Genomic DNA, 20,267 nt, shown 5'->3' with positions numbered 1-20,267 from the left:
ATTATAAACATGTAATTTTTGTGGTAGTAAGCAAAAGGAAGGAGAGGTAAATAGGTAAAAGGAATAAGTTTTTGCATACTATTGAAATTAAGTTAATGTTAAACCAAACTACATTGCTATAAATTAGGATTTTAATCGTAATCCCCAGGGCAGCCACTGAGAAAATAACCAAAAAATATATCGTGAAATACATGAGAATGAAAATGGTACATCGGGACGTATCTATTTAACACAAAAGAATACAGTCAAAGAGCAATATAAAAAGAAAAAAGACAGAAGACACATAGAAAACAAATAGCGATGCAGGGAATGTAAATCCTATCTTATCAGTAATTACATTAAATGTAAATGAATTAAAGACTCCAACTAAAAGGCAGACACGGTAAAATGCATAAAAAAAAGCATGATCCAACAATATGCTGTCCACAAGAGATTCATTTTATATTACAAGAAACAATGAATTGAAAGTAAAAAATAGAAAGGGATATTCCATACAGTTTCAATTATGCAAGATAAGTAAGTTCTAGAGATCTACTGCACAGTGTGGTGATGACAGTTAACAATACAGAACTGTATAGTTGAAATGTCCTAATAAGATAGATCATAAATGTCTCAGTACATACACACACACACACACACACACACACACACAAATAGTGAGAAATATGTTAATTAGCTTGATTGTGGTGATTTTACAACGTACATGTATATTAAAACATCAAGTTGTGTACCTTAAATACATATAGTTTTAATGTCAATAATACCTCGATAAAGCTATTTTTTAAAAGGAGAGAGTCCATGCAAACTGCAATCAAAAATAAGTTAGTTGGAGAGACTATACTAACATGAGACAAAACGGCCTTCAATATTATTACTGGAGATGGAGAACATTATATAATGATGAAAGGGTCAATCAATGAATAAATAAATATAATTATAGGTATATATATGTACCTATTAACACACCCCCAAAATACATAAGCAATAAATGACAGAATTGAAGGGTAAAATATAATTAAATAATAATATTTGGAGAATTCAATACTGACTTTCAATAATGAATATAACAACTAGACAGAAATCAGCAAGGAAGTAGAAGGCCTGAATAACACTATACAACAGCTAAATCTAATTCTAATTCTAAATCTAATTCTAAAACACCTATATCCAGGAACAGCAGAACGCACACTCTTCTCAAATGCACATGAAACATTCTTCAGGATACACCATGTGTTAGACCATAAAAAAGTGAAATCATATATTATATGTTCTCTGACCACAATGGAATGAAATTACATATCAATGACAGAAAGAAATTTGGGAAACTCACAAATATGTGGATATTAAACAATGCACTCCTAAAAGCAGTGAATCAAAGAAAGCACAAAGGAAATTAGAAAATACTTTGCAATAAATAAAAATAAAAACACACACACACACACACAACATACCAAAACTTATGAGATGCAATGAACGCAGTGCTTACAGGGACATTTATAACAATAAATGCCTATAATAATGATTTCAAAACAATAACCTCATTTTTCTGAGAAAAAAATCAAAACAAAAAGCAACCTAAACATAAAACAAGGAAAGAAATATAAAAAATTAAGTTAAAATAAAATGCTGTCTATCTGAAAATAAAAGACTCGAGTTATCAATATCAGGAATGAGAGGGTAGACATTATTATCAATCTCACAGAAATAAAAACGATTACGATACTATGAACAATTGTATGCTAATAAGTTAGTTAACCTAAAAATGGACTAAGTTCTAGAGAGACACAAAGTATTGACACTGACTCAAAAAGAAATAGAAAACCTGAATAGACTTACGAAGAGTAAAGAAAGTGAATTAGTAATCAAAAAACTTCCCACTCAGAAAAGCTCAGGGCCAGATGGCTTTGCTAGTAAATTCTACCACATATTTAAGAAGAATCAACCAATTTTTCACAAACTCCCCCAAAAAACAGAAAAGAAGGAAACCTCTCAACTCATTCTATGAGGCCAGTGTTATCCTGATACCAGGTTCAGAAAAGACACCACAAATAAAGGAAACTACAGACCAATGCCCCTTATTAATATATATGCAAAAATATTCAATAAAATACTAACAAACTGAATCCAGGAACACATAAGGATTATACACCATAATAAAGTGGGATTTATTCCTAGATAGCAAGGTTGGTTCAACATATGAAAATCAATCAATATACACCATGTCAATAGAATAAGGTACAAAAACCACATGATCATCTCAATAGACACAAAAAAGCATTTAACAAGATCTAACTACCTTTCAAATAATAAATACTCAATGACCTAGGAATAAAGACAATTTCCTCAACTTGCTAAAGGGTATCAACATCAGGAATAAGGTAAGGATGTGTGCTTTTGCCACTTCTATTCAGCATTGTATTAGAGATTCCAGTCAGGGTAATAAACCAGAAAAAGAAATAAAAGGCAAGTGTCTAGATGAATATAGACTGGAAAGGAAGAAGTAAAACTATGTTGCAGATGACATGATCTTGTATTTAGAAAAGCATAACAAAACCACAAAAAACTATTAGAACAATTAAATACAGCAAGGCTGCAGAACACAAGAGCCATATACAAATATCAATTGTATTCTTATATACTAACAATGAACAATTAAAAGAAGAAATTAAGAAAACATTTACAATAGCATAAAAAAATCTATGAATAAATTTAACAAAATAAGTACAATACCTATACACTGAAAACCACAAAACTTCACTAAAAAAAACCCTGAAGAACAAAATAAAATACTACAAAGACAAGTTCGTGGATTGTAAGACTCAATATTGGTAAGAGTAATATTCGTCAAATTGATCTAATAATCAAAGCAATACCATCTGGCTTTTAGTGAATGGGAACAGATATAGACAAGCTGGTTCTAAACTTCATATAGAAATGTAAGGGACCTAGAATGGCCAAAATAATCTTTAAAAAGAACAGAGTTGGAGATCTCACACTTCATGGTTTCAAATCTTATTAGAAAGATACTGTAATCAATACTAGATGCTCCTGGCATAAGGACAGATCAACGGAATACAGAGTTCAAAAATAAACCCTTAACATTTTGACAAGAGTGACAAGATAAGTTAATAATAAGAGGAAAGAACAGTCAACAAACAGTGCTGGAACAACTGAATATCCACAAGTAAACGAATGAAGTTGGACCCTTACCACATACCATATACAAAAATTAACTCAAAATTATCTATCTATCTATCTATCTATATTTAAATACAAGAGCTAAAACAATTACATTCTTAAAAGAAATCATAGTAAATCTTTATGACTTTGAATTGGAAAATGATTTCTTAGATGTGACAATAAAACCAAAGAAAAAAATAAGATGAGACTTCATCAAAATTAAAAACTATTGTGCTTCAAAGGATACATGAAGACAGTGAAAAGGCAAGACACAAAATAGGAGAAAATATTTGCAAATTATGTATCTGATAAAGATTTGTATCCAGTATATATAAAGAACTCTTACCATTCATCAATAAAAAGACAAACAATTTGATTTAAAAATGGGCAAAAGAACTGAGTAGACATTTCTCCAAAAATAAATATACGAATGACCAATAAACACAAAAAGACACTCAATATCACTGGTCTTTAGGAAAATGGAAATTAAAATCATAATGAGCTACTACTTTACTCACTAGGATTGCTATAGCAAAAAAAGAGAGACAATAAAAGTGTTACGGAGAAGATGGAGAATCAGAACTCTCCTACCTGCTGATAGAAATTTAGAGTGGTGCAGCTGTTATGAAAAATAATTTGGCAGTTTCACAAAATGTTAAACACAGAGTTACCAGATGACCCAGTAATTGTACTCCTAGGTATATATATACTCAAGAGAAGTGAGAAAATATGTTCATACAAAACTTGTACACAAATGTATGGCAACATTATTCATAATAGCCAAAAGACGGAAACAACCCAAATATCCAATTGATGAATGGATAAAAATGTGATATAATGGAATATTATTCAGCCATATTTTTTAGAAATGAAGTGCTGACATATGCTACAATATGAACCTGAAAGCATGATGCAAAGTGAAAGAAGCCATTCATAAAATGCCATGTATGATTCCATTTATTTGAAATGTCCAGAAAGGAAAATCCATAGAGATAGAAAGTACGCAAGTGGTTGCCAGGGGCTGGAGGAAGACTGTGAATTGGGCATGACTACTAATGGGTACAAGGCTTGTTGTAGGGGTGCTAAAAGTATTCTGGAATTAGGGTAAGAGTTGCACAAACTTGTGATTATACTAAAAAAGCAATGACTTGTGCCCTTTAAAATGGTGAATTTTGTGGTGCAAATTACATTTTAATTCTTTTTTTTTTAAAGACATACAATAAGCTGTTAATGAAATAATCTGATGTAGGTAGGATGTCTGTAAAACAGCCTAATTAAAAACACTATCTGGATGGAGGGAGGGACAGAAGGACACACTGAACCCCACCCCCATCAATCTGTGGACTAGTAGGGAATGCTTCTTCAACAATGTGTCATTTCCAATTAGGGTTGTTTGGAGCTAAATAAGTACCAAATTAGTTTATTATCTTTAACAAATCAACAATAATTCTGCAGATCCTTGGAAAGATAAAAATATAGAAACAGAAGGGAGAGAAAAAAAGGAAATTCTCATGAGGTTTCATTAACTTCAAGTTTTGGGGAGTGGTAGAGGGTCAAAGAACTAGTCCAGATCCCTTGTAGAAAAGCTAATCTGCCACATCAAAAAAAAAAAAAAAGAAGAAGAAAAAACAAAAAAAGCTGATCTGCCATGAGTAACTTTTTCTCAACCTAAAAAAATAGCTTTTTATTTCTATCATAAAAGCAAAATAAGGTTTTCTCAAATAATTTGACTTTACAAAATTGAGCCGGTTAAAAAAAAATGAGCTAGTTAATGAGTAGGATATTAAAATGATCAAAATATTTACAAATGGATGCTCTGACCAATAAATCTAATCCTTTTTAGACTTATGCTATTATAGGTCATAGATTTGAGAAGGACTTATTTTAAATATCAGTAGAAGTCAACAGGGAAGCAAATTGGAAAACTATGAACAAAAAGTCACTCCAAGAATAATTACAGCCCAAACCATTCAATACATTCATTCAAATATTTGCAGAGAGCCTGCCCTAGGTTACAGGCTTCTTCAGGAAATTCATTGTATTTCTGTATAAGGGGAATGATCCTCCCCCAATTTTTTTATTGTGGTTAAATAAACATATATCTACTGTCTTAACTATTTTCAAGTGTATAGTTCAGTAGCATTAAGCACATTGACACTGTTGTGCAGCCATCACCACCATCCGTCTCTAAAATTCTTTTCACCTTGCAAAACTGAAACTCTATACTCATTAAACACTAACTCCCCATTTACTCTTCTACTTTCTATCCCTATGAGTCTGACTATTCTAAATACCTTTTTAAAGGGAAGTCATACAGTATTTGTCTTTTTTGTGACTGGTTTATTTCACTTAGCATAATGTCCTCAAGCTTCATCCATGTTGTAACATATGTCAGAATTTCCTTCTTTTTAAAGGCCAAATCTTATTCTATTGTACAAATCGACCATATTTTGTTTATTCAGTCATCTTGATAGACACTTGGGGTACTACCTTGTTTTAGCTATTGTAAGTAATGCTGCTATGAACAGGGGTGTATAGAGGTGCCACTTATTGTCAAGGAGATAACCAAGTATCCTCTACAATTCGCCATGCATATAGAATTATTTCTCCACTTGTAATATTCATTCTTTGGTCTCAGGTTTTATACATTGTTTTGTTGGCTTGTTTTCTTTGCCATTTCGTTAGCATTCTCATTAATTTCTAAAACCAAGTTGGGGAAAAGAAACCAGACTACCTTATACATTTACGTATTAATTAACAATAACATGCAAAAGCAAGATTACCACTACCCCCACTTAAATGCAAGTAACTCACAGGGGGAAAAAATCCTAAAAAATACATGCTGAAAGTTTACATTAGATACATTGCATTTCTAAAATGACTTCCTTTCATCCTCATTATCTAAACAGAAGGAATCAGACAAGAACTATCCCTTATTCTTCATATTCTTATCTGAACACAACCAAGCCTAAATGCCTACTATTTCAAAAAATATCTCTTGATCACCTTTCTGACTATCTTCCCCCTAATGCTCTTAACAGCAACAAAATATCCTTGAAAAACAGTCATCTTTTAAAACCAAATCATATATATATATACTTTTTTTTTTTTTTTTTTACTGACTATAAAGAACCTAAGATATACTTTGAAAGCTCTTGGAGGATTCCAAGACTTAAAAAAAAATACACTTGAAACCTTAATGTAACAACTTTCTAAAGTCATTCTTCAAAATAAGTCACAAAAACACAAAACTACAGAGCAGTAGTTCTCAAACTGGAGCATGCATCAGAAACTCCTGGTAGGCTTGATAAAACTCAGAGAGCTGGGCCCCACCCCCAGGGTTTCTGATTAATTAGGTTAGGGCAGAGACTAAAAATTTGCATTCCTAGCAAGTTCCCAGATGACACTGATGCTGTATGTCCTAGAACAGAACTTTCAAAATGCCTGTTAATCTAAACAGGAGCACACTCTCTTGAGGCTCAACCCATGAAAAAGCATGTGAGTTCCCTTTAAATTAACTTTAAAAACTCATTTTTAGCTGTCTCTCCTAAAAGAAATTACTTTGGGTGATATTACTATTGAATAGTTTTAGTCAATCCCTTTAATAAATTCTTTATGGTAAAAAGTTTTCAGTTCCCCTAAAAGAGAGCCAGGTCTTATTGCAAAAATTATTACCACAAGTGAATTTTGTAATGTGTGAATTTTGGTTCAGTGCATTTCTTTTAATTTTGGAACTGAGAATTATACAAGCACATATTTGGCAGGCAAGCTCCATTGAGAAAAATGAGGCATTTGATTATATTATTTTATACATTGTTTTCTATCTCCATTTGCATGAACTTTAAGGTCACTGCCATAAACCAACAGCCTTTGGCTGGAAATAGCCCAGAAACAGGTTTGATTCATGGAGTATTTTGGGGGAAAAATATACTTGAACCAACACTTTAAAAATCAGATACTTTCACACTAAAATTCAATTTTCACCTGCTTTAAAAAAAAAAAATTCAGAAGATGTGGCAACATTATTCCCAAATTGCAGCAATTCAACAATCAGCCAGAGCTGGGCTGCAGAAAGAACAGCTCTAGCTGGCTACAGTCCCCCTGCATTTCCTGTTGTCTTCAATCTAGTCCTCTCCACTTATTTATTGGCCTAGCACCTTGCGAAATTTGGTTGCCTGGCATAAGAAGGAACAGACAATAGTCTCAATTTCAAAAAGTACATATACACTGGCTTAAATTAGGTGTGGTGTAGGTAAATATTTTTGGATTTAGTCTCTTTTAGCCTAAGGTTGTTGAATTGTGTGGTCTACCAATAGGCCATCTCCACTCAGGAAATTTTTGTGTTAGAAATCTTCAGGCTAGGACAAGAATGCTCTGAAAAGCAGTGTGTCAGGCTGAGACTCTTCCTGCCTGGCAAAAAGAATAGTGTAATGATGGGCATGCCCACGAAACCCTGCACGCATCATGTCTATTTGTCATTTTAACCTTTTTTCATTGTAAAATAACACAGAAAAGTAAAATGTAATATATGGCTTAAAACATTATAGAGTGAACTTCTATATCTCCTATCTCGTCAAGAACATCAGTACATCAGAAGTCCCCACAAAGCTACTTCCCAATCATGACCCTACTTGCGTCTCTGAGGTAAACACTCACTTCTGTGATAAACACTTCCTTATTCTTCTTTATAATTTTTCCTCTGAACTTTGCTGGCCTAACAATATCACTTAGTTCTGCACCTTTCTGAATGCCAAACTTAGACATTCATTCGACTCGTAAAAATTCAATACTATGTTTTTAAGAAACATGTTAATTTTATCTTCTTTTTCCTCCTGACAGCCTCACCAGAGGTTATAACAAACTGAAGGTATATAAAGGATACACTGCGCTTTTGATATCAGAGCATAGGGCCTTCCAAGAGCCAATTCTTGGCTTTGATATTTTTTTCCGCTCTTTAGTAGTTTCTACATTATAATTTTTTGTGTTTATTGTGCGGCTTTTTTTCTAATTTCTTGAGATAAATATTTACTCATTAATTTTGGGCTTTTCTTTTAAAGCTATCCATTTTTTTATTCAGTACTGTTTTATCTGTATCCCATACAGTCACGGCTCATTTTATTGTGCTTTGCTTTACTGCAATTCACAGATACTGTGTTTTCTTACAAAATGAAGGTTGTAGCAACCTCATATCAAATGAGTCTATTGGCACCATTTTTCCAACAGGCTCAGATAATGGCTGGCATTTTTTAGCAATATTTTTAAATTAAGGTATGTACAGTTTTTTAGAAATAATGCTACTGCAAAATTAACAGACTATAGTATAGTATAAATGTAACTTTCATATGCACTGAGAACCCAAAGAAATTGTGACTCACTTTATTGTGGTGGTCTGGAACCTAACCTGTAATATCTCCAAGGTATGTCTGCAAATTTTTATGTCAAATATATATCACTCATTTAAAATATTTCTTAATTTCCATTATATCTTCTTTAATTCATGAATTATTTAGGGGTATATACTTGAATTTCCAAACATATGGAAATAGTTTTCAACTTATGATTATTATTGATTTCTAGCATAATTACATTGGAATCAGAGTATATATTCTGTAGTTTTAACCTTTGAAATTTGTTGAGATTTGCTTAATGATCTGGTCTGTGGTAAATTCTTGTAAAATGTTATGTGCTTGAAAAGAATGTATAAGTGTACATTTGAAACTTATTGCATTTCATTAACCAATATCACCATCAAATAAATAAACGAACAAAGAAACAAACATACGATGGGGGAGAAGAATGTGTACATCACAGTTGGTGCGATGTGTTCACTAGAGTATGTTTATTAACTATGTTGATCAATTTTTTGTATGTTTCTGAGAGATAATGGGGATATATATATATGTGTGTATGTGTATACACACACTCTCACACACATACACACACACATATATATATAAATAAAATGATTTCTTCGCCCAGTCCCTGGCACAGAGATTCTAAAAACCCCTTGTAATTTCCTAAATAAAAACACTAGGCGCATTTCTTAATCCAACATTTGGTCTTTAACTTCAGTTCCTACCACAGGACTTCTGAAAACCTTGCAATTTCCTGAGTGTCTTTTGTTCTAATGAGGCAACTCTGGGCAGGCTCCTGGATAAGGGCTGGTCACCAGAAAGACCAAGCCACAATTATAAACTATTCGCTTAAGAGAGAAGGGCTGAAAATGGTGTTAATGACTGATCATTCCTACATGATGAAGCCTCCATAAAAACCCCCAAAGCACAGGGTTTGAAGAGCTTCTTGGTGGGTAAACATGTTGACATTCAGGTAGAACAGCATACCCAGAGGGGGTATGGAAGCTCTATGCCCTTCTCCCATACCATGCTCTATGTAGCTCTTCTATTTGGAAGTTCCTGAGTTTATATCCTTTTATAATAAAATGGTAATCTAGTGAGTATACAATGTTTCTCAGAGTTCTGTGAACCACTGTAGCAAATTAATCAACTCAAGGAAGGAAGGGGTCATGGGAACCTCTGGTTTTTAGCCAGGTGATCAGAAGCACAAGTGATAACCTGGGCTTATAACTGACATCAGAAGTGTGTGGTAGGGCAGTCTTATAGAACTGAGCCCTTAACCTACGGGATCTGATGCTATCTCCAAATAGATAGTGCCAAAATTGAGTTAAACTGTAGGACACTCAGCTACTGTCAGAGAACCGCCTGGTGTGGAGAAATATCTCCATACATTTGGTGAGCAGCAGTGAAATGTTTTGTATGAGTAGTAAAGGAGACTAACAGGAGAGGTACACAGCAGGGAAGAACTGGATTTTTGCCTACATGTAGGAAGGAAAAAACTTTTGCCTGTTACAGCTTCTTTCATTGATTACTGAGAAAGACTTGTTAAAATTTTCCACTGTGATTATGGATCATCTACTTCTCCTCGTAGTTCTGTAAAATGTTTATATATTTTACAACCATATTATTAGGTACAAATTTAGAATTTTATCTTCCTGGTGAATTAAAACCTATCTTTAAAAAGCAATAGTAATACACAGTAATGCTTTTTGTCTGATATTAACATAGCTACACCAGCTGCCTGTGGTTAGTGTTTACACTGTATACATTTTGACATCTTTTTTACTTTAATTTTATCAGTGTACCCATTATTCTTTGAGTGATACACCATACCAACTCAATATGGGCTCTCTAAAGAATCCTCTTAGGCTGTTTCTCTCAGAATCCCTGTTGCAGCCAGCACTGTGAAGGCTCTGATAAAGATCTGTCTCTTCACTTCTCCTTGTCTTAGAAGAATACATTTTGTTTTTGATATCAAACAGAGCGTCATAGATTTCTGTGAATGACTCCCTGCATACATGTTGTGGCTGCTTGGAACAAAGATGACATGGCTATAGAAAGGCCTGTTTGATCATCCTAAATGATCAATAAATGCTCATTCCAGGAATGTCAGTTGATCATTTGTAACTCTCAATAATATCGATTTTTGTCCAGGTCTTATAGTCAGTCTATCCCTAAACTTAGAAGCAATTTATGTAAAGTTCTTCACTGCAGAAAAAAATGAATAAAATGATACACTATGTTTTTATCTCTTATGGATGTTTTATTGAAATGTGGATTTTGTCAGCATACTTTCTTAAAACTACAGTATAATCTTGACAGTCCAAAGGGAGCACTATGGAATTGGCTAGTTTTGAATACCATCCCTTCTCAAACCTGGGCCACAGCGAGGTGGTGCTTAAAAGCTGGATGATAAAACTTTCCCACTAATTCATGTTTCATAGACACTGTGGATACCTGCTGGATTTGGATTTTTTTGTTGCTCAATTTTTAGTATATCGTGCTCTGCCTGGAGCAGTTCCAAGTCTTTGGAAGAACACCTCAAAATCATTAACCAGATCCCAACTTGCTAATCTAGATCAACAGTTTATTATAAAAGGGTGTAACTCAGGAATAGTCAGATGGAAGAGATGCATAAGGCAAGGTATGGGAAAAGGGCATGGTATTCAGGGGCACCATTCTCCTTCAGTTTCCCTGTATTTGCTAACCCAGAAGCTCTACATCTTTACTTTCAATCATTCTGTACCCATATATTTAAGATACATTGTTTGTATAATGCATATTTTAAAAATATAGTCTGACAATCTTTGCCTTTCAACTATAACCGTTAGTCGACTTATGTTTAATATAATTACTAGTGCATACGGGGTTAAGTCTACCACTGCTCCTTGTGTTTTATATCTGTTTTACTCATTCCATGTTCCCTTTCTCTTCCTTTCAATTATTTTCTCATTAGACTTTTCCTTTTATTAATTAGAAGTTATGAAATTTTTAAATTTGTTTCATGTTTAATTAAAACATATATTCTTGACTTATCAGGGTCAAATGTTAATCGACACCTTTACCCTCCTCTAAGAAAATGTAAGAACCTTGGACAGACTAATTCCATTTACTCTCCCCCACCCTCAACTATCATGCTTTTTTGTCCCATATTTTAAATCTCTGTATTTTAAAAAGTCCAACATTGTCTCATAATCAATGTTCTTCGAGTTGCCCACATATTTATTGCCTTATTTGCTTTTTATTTTTCTGATACTATCATTGAAAAATTATTTGTAGAGTGATCCGAGAACTATAATCATGCCATCTTCCTCTAAGAAGATTTCATTGATTTTACCTGGCACTTATGAGCATTAGCTTAATCCAAGCAGCTTTAAGGCTTCTGGGCCACTCAGATAATGTGAAACTGAGCTGCGGCCAATGTGAGAGTTGGTGTACTTTCAGTTACCCGTACTCCTATCCTAGGTGTATCTCTTCAGCGGGTCTCAACTCAAAGTGGGAAATGGTTTACCAGGTTTCCCAGGCTTGACAAGACGCAGACTACAATGTTTAACATTGAAAGGACAGCAAAGGTGATCTCAAGCTCTCAAATTCCTTCCTGATCTTTTGCCCACAAAAATGGCCCCAGTGCTAGGCTCATTCCTCTGTGTTCATTTCCCAAATCTCAACTTCCTCACAATTTATTCTTTGATGTTTAAGAAGATTGAAAAAATAATTTATCCAGTTTCTCTAGGTGACTTCAGTAAGTGAGCTGGTTTGAATCATGTGGCTTACTACTAGTTAAAGTTACTACTCTCCCAGCATTCTCTTGTGTATTATATCTTTAGTACATGGCCTTACCTTGCCAACGTCTGCCCCTAGTTATGTAAAAAGTGCTATAGTAAACTTGAAAGAATCATGATCACTCTTCCTGGTAGCAGCTTAGAGTGAAGAGGAAATATAAAGGACAAGGGTTCGTGTTACAGTTCCTATAACGTATTCTCTGACTCTATGACTCTGGACAAAGATTTGTCTAAAAAATTTGGTGGAAGAGAGAATATTTCCACCCATATCAGAAGATTTTATGAAGGAACACAATAAAGCTTGAAAAAGTCTATAAAACTAACAAGAATTATAATTCTTTTCCCTCATTTCTCTGCCCCATAAGTGAACCATTTATCCATGGCTCGGGCTAATTTATCATGGCAGGCCAGTTGTCAACTGAGATTTTAGGTCACTCTTCAATGGCTGGCAACATTACAGAAGACACAATATTCCGGGGTTAAACAAAGTGATACCTATTGTTTGTTATATTATCTATATTTTATAACACATCACCATACACTGTGCACACAATGTGTACTACACACTCTCCCTCCACCTCCTAGGGGTACCTAGTTCTTATCTGAGATACCCTACCCAGGAACACATACTCTAGATGTGGTTGACTCACATTTGAAAGACTAATTAGAAGTCCAACCTCCAGAGTCAGAGTGTATCAACTACAGCTATCTAAATCTATACTAGAAGGTTCTCTAATGAATATAAAGAAATAATTTTCTAAAGAAAAGTGTTCAAGATGTATGGATTAGCTGGAAATATTGTACAGGGGCCTCCAACCTTATACACACATGCGGGTTATAAGAAGCTGGCAAACCAAACAGCCTAATACTCTTTGCAGAGGCACTCTGGGCCTACGCCTCTGGTCCTGGGTCTGAATACGTAACAGAGGATTCCATCACCTGACACAATTTAAAGGTTAGAAATGTCTTGTAATGAGAATATGTCTCCATCTGTCTCTACTGAACCTTTAATGTGAGATACTATAGAAAGGATGAGGGATGGGGCTTTTCAGTCTATAAGAACAGGCTGAATAACTAACTTCTATGGCTTCTTGCTAATAAATGTTATATGTGACAAAATTTGGTCTGAGACTTAACTTTATTGTTACAGACCCCATAGTAGCATAATAGCTTGAAAACATTGGATGCTACCAAATTATAACAAAAATATCTGCACTATTAGGAACAGTAAAACTAGCTCAGTTTAGTTTGCAACAATTGTGGTGCATGAAATCTCTGAAACAAAGTCTGTTGGGACATAATCTCTGATATAGATGAAATGGAGCTTTTGGCAAACAGTCTAGAGGGTCTATGGGAGGAGCTAGGGCTCATGGAAGTTCTCATACGCTATGTAGTCGTGAGAACTCTACAGGAAGAACTCTATGTTTATAATAAAGCTCTATGGTTTAACTTCTCCTCCCATAACTTCCTTTTCCCTTCTATAAATCTCCTCCATACTGGCACACAAGCCAGAGTGTGCACACGGCTTACCATGTCTACATGCACTGGGTTGCAATACTTTTTTCCTGAATAAATCCTTTTTGGTAATGAAACACCTAGTCTGTCATATTTTTTAGTCAACACCTCAAAGCGGGAATATCATGCTGATCAAGCTGATATACAAATTTGCTATCCTGGACCCTCTAAGAGAGAGGCTATTACTCTTCAGTGGGGAAAACCACAGGAAACTAAAGAGACAGCCTTGGGGTATGGGTTTTGCTGGGCCTGGGAGCCTGCCAAAAATACATCATTCTGTTTTTTGGCCCCTAGAATGCAATGATACCCAATATTTTTTCCCCAGTGATTCCCCCCAAACTACCTGGACTCTGTATTCTGCCCCAGTGGTCCCCAACCTTTTTGGCACCAGGGACCAATGCTCCTATGAGAATCTAATCCTGATGATCTGCGGCGGAGCTGAGGCGGTGATGCTAGTGCTGGGGAATAGCTCCAAACACAGATGGAGCTTCTCTTGATGGCCTGTTGCTCACCTCCTGCTATGTGGCCTGGTTCCTAACAGGTCACAGACCTGTATGGGTTGGGGACCCCTGTTCTACCAGAAATAATGCCACTTAAACAATATCTGTATTCAAAGGAATAGATGGGAGGCAACTATCCTACTTCCTCGAGTAAATGCAAAACAGAATCATTTGCATTTTCCAAATAGTATTGTTTTGGAGTCTTAGCAGTTGTGTGTCCCTAACCTCCAAAATGTTTTTAAAATTTTTAAGCTTAAAATTAATCAAAATGGGAACGCGAGTTATGTTTGCCAGAAATTATTTCTTAAGTAAAAACTCTCATCTCCCCCCCCCCCCCGGTCTGGGGTGAAGGACACCAAGAAGTTGCTCTAGCCCACACAATTTTCCTGATGATACAGTCTGAAAATGTGACCATAAGAAATATGTTCTAAAAAAAAAAAAAAAATTCTTCTAGGTGTCAAAATTCCTTTTTAATGGACAAGTCCCCCAAGTAAAGACCAATTGTTTCACAAAGGAGCTTAACCAATTAGTTCTCAAAACATCTAAAAATTGAAAGTAGAATCTGTTTTCTCCGCAAAGAATACACTGAAATTCTGTAAGTGTGAATTAATCCTGCCACATCTTCTGAGGTGTTTAATATGGTAGGTAAGTGAACTGAGTGTTGGAAATGCTGGATTTTCATGTAATTTCTCTGAGCCTAATGATCTCTCCACCTGATAAATTGGGAAGTGGCTTTTTGCTAGCCACTTCTCAGGAAGACTGAAAGTGACACCGGGGGCGGGGGGTGGGGAGATCCATAAAATGATGCTAGAGGAAGGGAGAAATGTTGCAGCACTTGAAAAGATTAAGCCAAGGCAGCTGGTCCTCCCTGCTCATGTTCCACTGGCCTCCATTTATAGCTACAGCAAGAAAAAGCACGATGGCTGAGACTGGGAAAAGGCTTCTGAGCAGCAGTGTGGGGCAGGGACAGCAACTGCACTGACAGGCAGCAAGCTTTGCTGTCCCAGAACTGCCATCCTGGATCTTTTCTGTCCCTGCATCTAAGAGCACAGAGGAATTCAGAAATCAGAGAACATAGCCAAGAAGTCATTACCAAGGTTTATGTCAGCTCGTCTCAAATTGTGGGCCTGACATCGTGCACAGATACCTGCAAAGATACTTCAGGAAATAAGAAGATCCATTCCCTCCCCTAGTGCACACTCCTGGGAACATTAAACCTCAGCTTCTTTTTGGTTAATAACGAAAGGCTTATATGAACAGCCTACTTGAAAAGAAAGGGAAAAGGAAAGAAACACACAAAGAATCTAATAATCTATACATTAATATTTGCTCACCTCTTGAGGCCATGCCCTTTTAAAAGAATTGCTCATCTTTTTGTTGTTTTCCCCTCCCTTTTTGTCGTCTTCTAAAGATGGAAAAATTTTGTGGCCGTAAATTACAAAGTGAGGGCATTTATGAAAAGAAATGGGAATGGCATCCAATCTCTGCTCATACAAAGGAGTAACTGAAAAGATTTACAGAGTGCCACAGGGCACTCAGCATAAAAGTTCTCATTTAATCTTCATCACCACTAAAATTGTACTTTATTTCCCGCCAGAGGATACTGAAGTGCAGAAAGTTTGAGATACCTGTCACAGGTCACACAGTTGGCAGATGGCATTGTCTCTAAAGCCAGTACTCATTTCTATGGCACAGACCTTATCAAAATCCCATTATCTCTTAGCCATCTTGTAGTCAGAAGGTTAGCGTATTTTGAGTTTCCTCGAACTGGCACTCCCACTTATTCAGACCTACAAGCTGAAGCTCTTGCAGTTCTTTTTAATTTTTTAATTTTTTTTTCTTGCGAATTGCTTTCCCTTTATTCACAACACATAGCTTCAAATTACTTTAGATTGTTTTCCAAAAAATCAAACCCACCCTCAAAGGTCAAGAATTCTCCACTGCTGAGTCTATTAAAAGGGAAACATTTGAGATCTGAAGCAATTTCCCAAGAAGAACTTGTCAACTGTTTTGAGCTAGCACAACAGAACTGAAACATGCACACACTACTTCCCCCAGGGGACACTGTGAAAGGACTCATTTCTTGGGACTTGCAGTCCCTGTGCGGGGAGTGTAATACGGTGACGTGGGTCTCATTTTTCAGGTATTAAGTGCCTACTGGAATATTCTCAATAATAGGAAGCAGTGAGTGATTAGGCAAAGAAGAGCAGATGGTGTGAAATAAAACTTATTCTTTCATAGAGCCAAATGATGCAATGTGTTGTTTTCTTATGTACATTATTCTACTAAATTAGTCATTTTGCATTCATTTATTTTTTAAAATGTGCTTACGAGTCTTTCAGCTCAAACTGAACTAAGAGGACATCGGGATATGGCTACTGTAGAAACCTTATGGATGCTTTTTAGTCAGGCTTTTAAAAGAAAGAACAATGCTGAGTCATGTTCCACATTTGAGATATGTGAGAAATATTTATACATCAATGAATAATTACTAACTTGCCACTTTTGTTACTGTCTTCCTTCACGGTCCTTCATGAAGAGTTGACATAAAAGGACAATGTAAAATATAATTGATAACTGGGAGAAACCCAAATTTTCTCTACTGCTTTTTCAAATAACACAAAAATATCGTTTTGCATTGATTGCCATTCAAAGTTAGAGTGCTGATAAAGGTCAGTGAATCCAGAATCACCTACAAAGTCACCTAAGCTGTCTAGAGCTATGATGACAAGTAAGTTCTTACTGCAGGCCTTATGCCTATTCGACATACCCTTCGAAGCAGTCCTCATGGGAGAATGGGCAATAATCCTAATCACGCTGCCATTCCTCAAGATGCTGCTGGATATACACATTTATGTAGTGTCAAGATGGTTCCTTTAACTTTCAAAACTTGTTATGTTTGTTTTCCTATGACCGTTCATATTTGGCGTACTTGCAGCCATTTTAGGACCACAGAGAAGATATTTTCCAATTTTAGTCTGATGGCTATAAGTTCAAGATGTTAAAAAAGAAACATGTAGGCTTTTCTTCCTTGTCAAGAAAAAAACTTAACAAAACTTTTATGACAAAGACTTAAAACTAGGGAATGGCAGACAGTCCAGAATTTATCACTCTAATCACACAAAATGTTATAAAAACAAGTTACAAGTTATAAGGACAATAACTTTAGGAATAAGATGTTCCAAAACAGTTCTTTTACATCTTCTATAGCAAAAAAAAAAAAAAAAAAAAAATTATCCTTATAAGTATTTCTACAAATATCTGAACAGAGTATTGAAAGGCCCTTTGGAAAAAAAAATGATGACACATTTAAAAATCCTGTAGGAGAGCAAGTAAAACTCTTCATAGAATTCATTGCCAGAATGTGTCCTTTCATAAAATGCTAAATCATCTTTGATGGTGATGAATCAATCCCAAAGGTTCCTTGTTTTAATATATTCTGGAAATGATCTTCCAGCACAACAAATCAACTAAAGCAACTAAAACAGTAAAGCTGGAAAGAAGCTCAGCTGAATACTGAGAACAATGAAATGTAATATTCAATAGCTACCATTTATGGTTTAATGATAAATCATACCTCCACACTAGTAGGCAAAGGGCACTCTGCTACTGAGTCTTAGCTACCTACCAGACTGGAAGGCACAGTCTATTCCTTTTTTTCCCATCCTGTTGTGCTATGCCTTTATCTATCAAATCATTCATTCATTTTTCTCACCGTTCAAAACTTATTTAATTAGTTCTTACCACTTGCTAGAAACTAGTTACCCTTTCCAAGCTAGGAACTTTTCTTGAATAAAGATGTTTAAATAAATTGATATACTTGAATTATATAATCATACAATATAACTTTACTATCTTGTCAAGAGGATATCATCAGAGACTTCAGAAGCTCCCTCATTTATCTTTGTATCATCCAAAAATATGACATGAAATAGGAGCTACAATGTTTGTTGGATTGAACTGCTATAACAATAGTCATTAAAATAAACTTGTAAATATATATTTGGGTGTTCAAAGCATTCAATTTATATAGTCATATACAGTATACAACCTGTATATGTACAAGGATATACAGCCATAAAAGGTTTCTCAGTTAAGGATGATGGCTCCCTTATTTCAAAAATCCAGTAGTTACTACCATGTTCCTCCCTTCCTACTTTCCAAAGGTAGAGAGAGAAGATGAATGTATTATATAAACAAAAAGGAAAGAAGGAAGATGAACAGATGATAGCTGGGGCTCTTTCCATATCAGGAGTCAAATCAATGCACCACTAGAGTAGGGAGAACCAACACTTAGAACTCTGGGCAAGATCAGTCTCTTCCCTGGTCCCCCAGCTGACTGTAGCTGTGCCCGAAAAAAAAAAAAAAATGTAATAGCTGATCATGAGACTCTATGATTAGTCATCAAACAAAACCCAGCGTTAGATCAGCTCCTGAATGTCCCTTCAGTACAGTTGAGGAAAATGAGTCCCCAAAGAGAGCTGGCAACATGTCAAAGCATTACAGAGAGGTCACGCTGGGGCTGGCTCCAACACTCACCCCAGTCTCTCATCGTGGAGACCTTGGACATAGTGCCAAAGAAAAACTCATAAAGCAAAGGTTCTTCCTTAGCATGTGTCAGGGACTACATACAGCCATTGAAATTGTCTGCAAAACTCTGTGTGGTTTTGCATATTTTGGGGGAGAAGGGTCTACTGCTTTCATCAGTCTGAACAAGGGTCCATGGCTCAAAAAAAATGAAGAACGACTATGTCAAGTGATGGGCTTGGGGAAAAGGCTAGAAGTGAATGAGATTAATTCCAAACTAAAAGGAACCCAGTTTTCAATAACCTGAAAGCTATGCTTAGGCCAGGGAGCCAGTGGAACCATGTAAGGAGAAAGCAGTCCTAAACTAAACTTTCTGGTCTGGACAGTAAAAAGGATCCTGTAAGAAAGAATGTGTTTAGGCAAGCTGGCGTGCTTTTGTGACCACAGGTGACAGGGAAAGGAGTAAGTAGCACAAACTTTAACTACTGATCATGTGGTCTTAGAAGACCACAGGTCAGACGTAATGAGCAAGGCTGAGTTTTCTGGAATTATAGAAAAGGTTCTGGTAGTAGCTGTCACGAGACAAAATGGAAGTTGTCTGCAGCCTGTCAAAGCCAGGGCAGCCTTGACCTTCTACTGGGCCTCTCATTGTACCTGTTTGCGAACAAACAGTGAGCAGAGAAAGGGTTCCATACACCCTGGGAGGCCAAATGTGATCACAGGGGTCTTTGTTTTCTTCTTATTTCTGATGTCAACATCAGTCCCAGGAGTGGGCAAAGGCCTTGGTACTTGGTCAGAAGGAACTGGATACACGTCAGCCATTGCAATTTCCCTGGGAAACAGAAAATATTTTCCCTACTCTATGGATGAGGAAATTGAAGCAAAGGGAGAAATGTCCAAGGTTTTTCAAGGAGGTGAAGAGCCAAGAGCTCTGAGGTTAGAGCATGTAACTAAATACGCTCCACTGGCTCTGGCTGGATATTCCATCTCCTTTTGGGAACCAAGCAGTTCTGGAGATTGCAGAAACACTAGTTGCTAGGAACAAGATGTGGGATACAGTTTACACCACACGACCATACACATGGAATACATCACACATTAAAACAGAAGACTTGAGGCCTCACTGGGTAAATGAGATAGGAAAAGGGAACCTGGGGGTTACTCATCATTTTCCAAATCAGAGATTTATGTCCCTTTTGGAAAGGAGAAGTAAAACCTGTCTGCAGTCCAGTTTTGAGTAATATTTGCCAGTGAGAAGCTGTATGCAAAAATTCCTGGAACAAGCTTTGGAGAGCTCTTCCATGGGCCTTGGCCAGTCCCTGTAAATGATTGAGATTTAAAACCATCTCATATCAGAGGCGCAGGAATATCCTTGAGGCAGCACCATAAATCCTCTCTATAGCTAATTT

General features: G+C 35.9%; 1 protein-coding gene and 1 pseudogene across 6 annotated transcripts in view; both read right to left on the bottom strand.

Moving 5' to 3' along the window:
• ATG7 (autophagy related 7) overlaps positions 1–20,267 on the bottom strand; it is a 218,895-nt gene that overhangs the window by 110,639 nt on the left and 87,989 nt on the right. The window lies entirely within an intron of this gene.
• Positions 6,421–19,680, bottom strand: LOC107500306 (annotated as a pseudogene).

This window comes from Rousettus aegyptiacus, unplaced genomic scaffold (genome assembly GCF_014176215.1).
Source record: "Rousettus aegyptiacus isolate mRouAeg1 unplaced genomic scaffold, mRouAeg1.p scaffold_m13_p_4, whole genome shotgun sequence".
Lineage (NCBI taxonomy): Eukaryota > Metazoa > Chordata > Mammalia > Chiroptera > Pteropodidae > Rousettus > Rousettus aegyptiacus.
Note: the sequence above shows the minus strand (reverse complement) of the source record. Positions and strands in the feature narration are given on the sequence as shown.